The 8,048-nt window shown below is 35.5% G+C and overlaps 1 pseudogene; it reads right to left on the bottom strand.

Moving 5' to 3' along the window:
• Positions 1-5,056: 5,056 nt before the first annotated feature.
• LOC141431497 (LIM/homeobox protein Lhx1 pseudogene) lies at positions 5,057-6,021 on the bottom strand (annotated as a pseudogene).
• Positions 6,022-8,048: the final 2,027 nt, after the last annotated feature.

The following is an 8,048-nucleotide window of genomic DNA, read 5'->3' as shown; positions in this document are numbered from 1 at the left end:
TCTGATTCATAAGTGCTTGTTATAGCCTAAATTGAATAAAGATATTTTGACTTTGACTTTGATCCGATTTAGATGAAATTCGGTGTACAGCCAGTTTGCGTCCCGGGGAAGGACTTAGGATAGTTTTTATCTTAGGATAGTGTATTCTACGCGGACGGAGTCGCGGATAGCGGCTAGTGTATTCTAAGTTAGATTACGTAGATTTTAGTAACATCATAAAACTAGCGATTCGCCCCGGCTTCGCACAGGTACATGTTTAGGGAATGTTTTTTTTTTGGGAATTCCCATGTGACTTTAGATAAATCTCGGAATTTCAGTTCTACTTACTGCCAGATTGCATGGTTTACGCAAGCAAAGCTGCGGGTAAAGGCTAGTATGGTACGAGTTATACTATGTACAGTCAAACCATTTGATTCCTGACCCATTGTAGAACGTTCTCACAGTAAGTGTCATATTAAATTCCCTTGTCAAGCAATGCGATAATTATCACTATGACTTTTTCTACGAAAAGGTTCCACAGTGGGGCATGATTCAGTTGGTTCGAGTATACTCGTGCATAATAATATGATAGCTATCGTAAAACTTTTTACTCTTTCACGATTTTCATTAACATTTACTTACACTCCGTTTAATGGTTCCTTTTATAATTGGTACCTACGTCACACGTGTTGTTCGAACTTGCTGCAATATGGTCGAAGCATTGCTACGGAGATACACCGAATCATATCATGATGGGTAGAGTATACTTTAGCGTGAAAGACTAACAAACAAACTCACATGCGCATCCCACTATATAATATTATACATACGAAAGTTTGTGTCTGTTTGTTTGTTTGTTTGTTACTTCATCACGTCTAAACCGCTGATCCGATTTAGATGAAATTCGGTGTACAGATAGTTTGAGTCATGGGGAAGGACATAAGATAGTTTTTATTCCGGAAAATTACATAGTTCCCGCGGGATAGCGATAAATGAATTCTACCGGACGGAGTCGCGGGTAACAGCTATTTTAAAATATTACTAGCAGTTTCCCACGCGAATTGGGCTCAGAAGAATTGGTTTCTCGTGCACGCGGGAATTTAACAATTTTCCTAGATCAAAACTATCCAATATCCTTCCCAGGGTTTCAACATTTTATCAAACATCGTCTAGTTTTCTAATTAACTTGAAATTTGGTATAAACTATTATATGTAGTAAGTGTGGTTGACACAGGCCACCGTCAGTAAAAAAAAACCAGGTAGATTATAGTCACTCGCACTCGTAGAGTCAGATTTGGGGCAGGCATTCGGAGCTACAGGCCCGGCTCTTAACACGTGAGGCCGTCCCACAAAACGGGTTTAAAAAAAAAACTATGCGTCAGCAAAGTTTTTTTCAGTCTTTTTTCATCCTTCTCCTTTGTTTGCCCTAAGGCCTCCAGACCTCTAAATCCAGTTCAGCTCGACCCTTATGCCTGAGAGCGATACTTAACCTGCTTAAGATACATCATCTTCTTCAGAGACACTAGTGCCAATGCACTGTCTGAAATGCCTGAATAAAACTATGAAAACACCATGTTACAGAACATACAAACAACATTTTTATGTCTCTTTTGATTAGGTACTTCCACGATTTATATATCTTACAGGTTTTTTTTCAGGGAATAAAATAAAATACAATATTCTCAAATAGATTTATATTCTTACAGACAATTCCATTATGTACTTTTGTTTATGCCCTAATATAGATAGACAACAGTATGTACTGAATATTAACACTTAAGCTAGTGTACATACATCATGTTTCTTGTCAAGTTGGGATCCACGAGTTACCCAATACAGAAAAGATAAGATAAAAACGATATACTAAAGATAGATAAATTATCTTCACATAGACAGACCGCTGCAATAGGTTTACTACTAGGTGCGTCGTTGTGTGCGAGATCTCTTACAGATGAGTTCATATACACGAACCGACCATGAATAATCAAAGATTTTATTATAGAGTCTCAGGCATACAACAATGCATACATTATTCTTATCGCCTGTTTCACTCATTGATAAAAATTTAATGTGACAGATAAATGTGATGCCGTCTCTGTTGATTCGACCAAAACAGACAGAGACGGCCATCACATAAAATGTATCAATAAGTGGTGAAATAGGCCCTGAATGTCAATTGGCTTTTGGTTAAAAGCACGGCAGAAACATATACCTATCACTAGACGGTCGAGCCTTTCTCAGTTATGGTAATATATATCAATTGTATTTAAGGTCCAGCCCAGCGTCAACGTTAGCCCTTGATCAAGGTAAAGCGAGATTCTCTACATCGCTTCCGCGCCTCTTAAAAGGCGCCATCAAAATTTTATTTCGCACTGGAAACTGAAATATGACGCCCCTTGCGATCTGAAGGCCTATTCCGAAACTCGAAACTCGAAGTTCGTATCGTACCGTCCCTCTCGCTCTCGTATTAAATAGTTTAAGTGTCAGAGGGACCGCACGACACAAAAATCGAGTTTCGGGTTTCGTAGTAGCCCTGCTGGTGCCCAGAGCGGGTCTTCTTGCTCTACCCCTGGGCCGGCGCTGGTCCAGCCTATCATTATAGTTAGTATGTATTTCTTTACTATAACAACGATGCAATGAAAACTTATTATAACATTTGAATAAATTGAAATTGACATCGGCTCGTACGTCCAAAGAACTAATACTAAGATAGAATAGAAATGTTATCGTTTATTTATATCTTCTTCGAGAACTGATGTTGTGCTTTATTCCATTTTATTTTTGTTTACTTTGCTTAAATTATGGTACAATTTCAAATAAAATCGCAGCTACAATTCATTTCTAAGTTATTAATTAGCCGGAATGGCGATTTATACTTACAGAACGAACCGAGGATATAAATGGGAATATAAGTAAAAGGCCAGATAGCTGCCTCGTGATTTTAGCTTGTGTCACGTTTCTATTTATCTCATTATAAGTTCTGTATAAATGTTATCATCTTTGCTAAGTAATTTTGTGGGAAAACAAAACTTAATTTTATGAACTAAAAATCAACAGGATAACTCATGTTTTCGTTTATAAGTATATAACAAAACCTTTAAAAAAAGTCGTGTCCATATAATTACACACGACTCATACAAATTTGTTACAATAATTAAAAGTTACCTTCAGGTATTTAAAATGTATGTTGGTAACTCGTGGCTCAAAACGTAATAAATATGTAGCTATTCGTGTGTGATATCTCTATTGTGTGAAACAAAAGTATTTAAAGTTAAAATCGACGGGTTTCTGAATCAAACTCGTATATTTCATATAAAGTCCATATATTATACGAAGATGAGTCAGAGAGCCGTTGAAATATGATTCAATAATTTGTATTATTACTACACTGTCCAAAGAAAGAGAATTGGTTCATGACATTATTTATGGACATATGTATTTCTCTGTTTTTAATGAACTTTTAGTGGTATGTAATATATTCTGCATTGTACCTGCTTAGAAACTGTTCGTTATTTGTCAATACTGATTAGCCCCTTTAATAATTGAAAAGCCTGACGAGTTTACCGATCGTTATCCTCGTAAGAACCACGTCAAATTTTGATTAACCAGAGTTTAAAACTTAGTGTCAATCTAGATTCTAGATTGGCATTAAGTTTCAAATTCTTTAGATTCTAGAAGAAGATGTATCTACCGTTCGCATGTCCTAAATTTAGCACGCTGTGCCTTACGAGGGTAAGTGTAAATGTTAATTAATTTACCTGACGCTTTGATAATTTGTCTTTGTATAGAAAAACATGGACTTTACTATGCATGTGTGAGTTTTTTTTATGGATAGGGGAAACTTTGGAACGTTATGTGTCTTGAGGATTTCTTTTCAAATGATCTATTCTGATTTAGCATAGTTTTGGATAAATACGTATTCAACGTTTTAGTGGTAATTTGTGGCGCACAATTGTTTTGCATTAATTTATAATTAGTTAGTAGGGTTAGGTTCACTTAATAAGAGTATTAAATTAACGTAATCCATTATCAAAATTATAAATCAATGCATTATCAAAAAAATATCGCACAACGCAAATGACCAAAACATCACGTTTAAAATGTTACCCTTTTATGTGAATATGGCTTTTTCTGTAGACACGAAATGCAATATAAACTTCGATTGTGTACCTTAACAAAGTTTGTGTAGGAGAGCTGTTATTGGTCAAAAACTAATGCACACACTGAGCGCTTGAAAGAAATGTCAATTAAATGTAGGTACCTATTGATTCAAAATGGAGTAGGTTACTCCTTAAAATTGTGCTTGTGTTATCGTCCACATACAAAATGTATGAAAGGAAACGATGAAATTTCTGTGTATAGAATTTTTTTACCTAGCAATATAATTCCATAAAATGTGTAGTTTATAAAGTACATACATTTTATTTCACTTTATTTTACTTTCAAGTTATTATAAAAGTTCGAAATGATACAAAATCGAATAACTACAAAGAAATGCATTTTCTTAACTTATAGAGAAATTAAGAAAGTTGTAAATACTCAATTGTAAAGATTAGCAGAATACAAAAGGAATTATAAGTTCATTGTAACTTACTATTCGAATAACTACCACTTAGTACATAATAAATGTAATATCGTACAGACTTGTCCAGCAATATGTCTATATACAACTAAATTTATATTTACATTAGATTCAGAGTGACCTCTTGTCTCAATAACTATAAGATCCCATTTACACTAAACTAAAAATAAAAAATAAATACATACACAGAAAAATATTATCATAAAATTGCCACGTCTATCTTAAAATAGGAACCAAAACATTAGCTTATCCTTAATCAGCTGTAAATAAATTATTTTATCATAACTTAATAAATTACTATCAATATTATAAAACGCCTTTTCTGTACACTTTATTATTCACATTCACGAAAAAAACCAGCCGGTATTTTATGTCTATGACCGTTAAAAAAGAAATCACAAAGTTACAGCGCGTTCACTTATTGAATGACACTGTTGAAGTCCACTTTATAGCCATTAGAGCCGCATCAGTCGTGGTAGTCCCGCGGCTCCGGCTTCAGCTACCAGACCAGACCCTCGGGGTGGAGGGAGGCGGCGCGTCACCGAAGGTGAACTCGGGGGAGGAGGGGCGGGGAAGCCCAAGGTGGTCTGGAGGCGGGAACTGCTCAGGGAATTCGCCCGGCAGCGACTCCATTCCGCCTGCGAAACGACCTGCTCACGTTACTAAGGCTTACTACTTAGTGTCTATACAAGTTAAAAAAAAAGTTACCTATTTACAACACTACCTATTTAATAACGAATCAAAAATAAAGGATCAAAACTAGCTGCTCTAATTCTAATTCTAAGCATTATGTTCTAATTTCTATACGCTTTGTAAACTTCAATTAGTGTCTATCAGTGGTTAACTTCATTGTATGTAAGCTATGATTTTGCGTGCAAAATTTTTGAAATTAGAACAATTTGAGAATTTCAGCTAGTTGATGTTTCTGAGTGCATCAGTTACTCAACGTTGCCAGCATGAAAATAATCAAAAATTTAAAAGTTTAGACACGATTTTGCCATAAGTACCGACTCTAACGCCGAAACGTCATGTCACGAAATAAAGCATGACAGAGAAAGTAGTGTTAGCAATAACCGTAAGACAAAATGAGATGGCTTTACTTTCTCAGTGCACCGTAGCGTCCAATGTAACAATTTTCCGCTGCGAAGCCATATATGTATAAACTTCTAAATGTTTGGAAAATATGCAAAACGCTACCAACCTGGCTGGTTAAACGGCATGACAGGCGGCGGATGGAAGAAAGGCGCGTCATGATGGAACGGGGGTCCGTAACCGAACTCGAACTTGCCATCCGCCGTCGCGAAATAAGGGAACCCTGGAGGTCCTTCGTCCAATCCCCCTGGGGATAGGTTCATGGGGAACCCTCGCATTTTGCGAGAAGAGCCGAAAAATGGACCCCGGCCCATTGATGTTAGCTGCTTCAGACGACGCTCTTTTGACCGCTTGTTTTGGAACCACACCTGTGGACAAAAGTTTAATTAATTTTCCTCCGTAGATGTAAGTGTTAATTATAAAATTATTAGTATAGGTATAAATCAAGAATTACCAACTGTATTTTGTGGCATCATCTTTTCATCGTATAAAAATGTGAAAAGTTTGACACTTCATCCCACCCAATTCTCTGGTAAAACAAATACCTACTAGAACGTTCTCTTATCGTGAAGGGGCAATTTATAAAGGAAGTATGTTTTATAAAATGGCAGTGGTGGCGCTGTCCCCTATGCCTAACTTGTTATTTGCTCTTGCTACCTACTCAGCAAATCAGTTTTTCTTTTCTACTCTTGCGATTATTTTTCATCAAACTTGCACATAAAACAGCGCTCTAACAAGCTTTTGCAGCAATTGTTAACAATATTTTTACACATTTGTACCTATTGATCAGTAAAAACATAAAACGTCTACCACAACGCAAGACATGTTTGTTTTCGATCGCTATCTAGATGTTTACAGAGAAAAAAAAAAAAACCTTTTTATGATGAAAGAATTGTCGCCGGCCAGCACGTTTCCAATATTAAATTCTTATTTTCCCACCGCATCCATAAAATTCTGCGGTCAGAGAAATATCGACAATCGACTTACTTTTCATCTTTACTGTTCTTATTTATTTAAGGCTTTGTAGAAATATGAAATATTTATGGCCACCATATTTTTTAAAGAGAGGTTTCAGAATGATGTTCGTCTAAAACATATCAGTCTATAATCGATTGAGACGCCACTTACAAAGAAATCCATATCGATTTAATCGTAATCGATGGCGCCGGCACCTAGGTATATTGTTGATGTTGTTTAAAGATTCAGAGTTGATTTTTATCCTTACTTATCTCAGGAATTTTAGTTCTTTGAAATTTAGCAACAATAATATAGACTCAGTACCTCCTCGTATGTACAATGTAGCTAATGTATAGATGTTTCTAATGTCTTTTTTTGTTCTTATTGTTTCTAATGTTTTGAAATACTGCTAAAACTTGCGCAAAAGTTAGTAAGTTACATTATTTACAATGATTGTAAATATCAAATTGTGAAATACTAAAATTTTTGAGTGTGATATTGACGTGATACATAGAGGAACATAAAAAAACACTTTTTAAACTTTCTTTGGCTAATAAAGAGATGTGTAATTAAAAACATAGAATAATAAAATAGAACCTTAAGATACCTTAGCGATAATTCATCTTACTTCTTGAATATCTTTTATGCAGTATAATATGTTAGGCCAATGTCTTGGAGAAATTAACTGCATATATTGACCTAACCTAGTTCCCTTAAAGTTAACGAAAATCAAAAATTGCACGTTGTATAATATGCATATTGAACAAACCCTATTAATTCTATATATAGTGTAGTGTTTTATAGTCATCTATCTGGACAAGATCTGGGCAAAAAATAAGTGGCTCGCCAGACGTTCACGGCGCGTTAGGTTCGCGTGTGCCGCGCGTGTAATCGGTAACCGCCGTGGTCTCGTGTGGGGCACCCATTACGAGTTGATGTCATGAACCATTTCTTCGTGACACGGTTTTGTTTTTTATTTTATTATTGGAGCAAATGCCTGATATGGCCAGCTCGTTCGCGCTTGACTGCTCCGATACTACAGATACGATACCGAGGACACATTGTAGTCATGTAGGTCTGTATCTGAATAAATTACAAAAATTAAACGGTTAAAATTACAATTATACCTAAGTCAGGACGGTTCAACTAGTTTTTCAGTTATTTCGGAAGATCTTTATTCAAAATAATGTCTCAGTTATATTTATTAGGTCTGTAGGTACTATTCGGACACTGCGTTTTATCCAATGTTTGCGAAATGTAATAAAGGCCAAACTTTCGCATATTATTACTCTTATTCTGCTTCTTTAATGAGGTATGAAACCCTTCTTAGCATTTAGTTAGAAACTTATAAACTGCTTAAAAATATAAGATGAGCATGAACATGAAAGTTATTGACATTGTATCTTGAGTATATTTAAAAAAAAGATTCTAACCACGA

The sequence above is a fragment of the Choristoneura fumiferana genome, chromosome 9, assembly GCF_025370935.1.
Source record: "Choristoneura fumiferana chromosome 9, NRCan_CFum_1, whole genome shotgun sequence".
Classification (NCBI taxonomy): Eukaryota; Metazoa; Arthropoda; class Insecta; order Lepidoptera; family Tortricidae; genus Choristoneura; species Choristoneura fumiferana.
The sequence above is the reverse complement of the archived record's forward strand: the minus strand, read 5'-3'. Positions and strand labels throughout refer to the sequence as shown.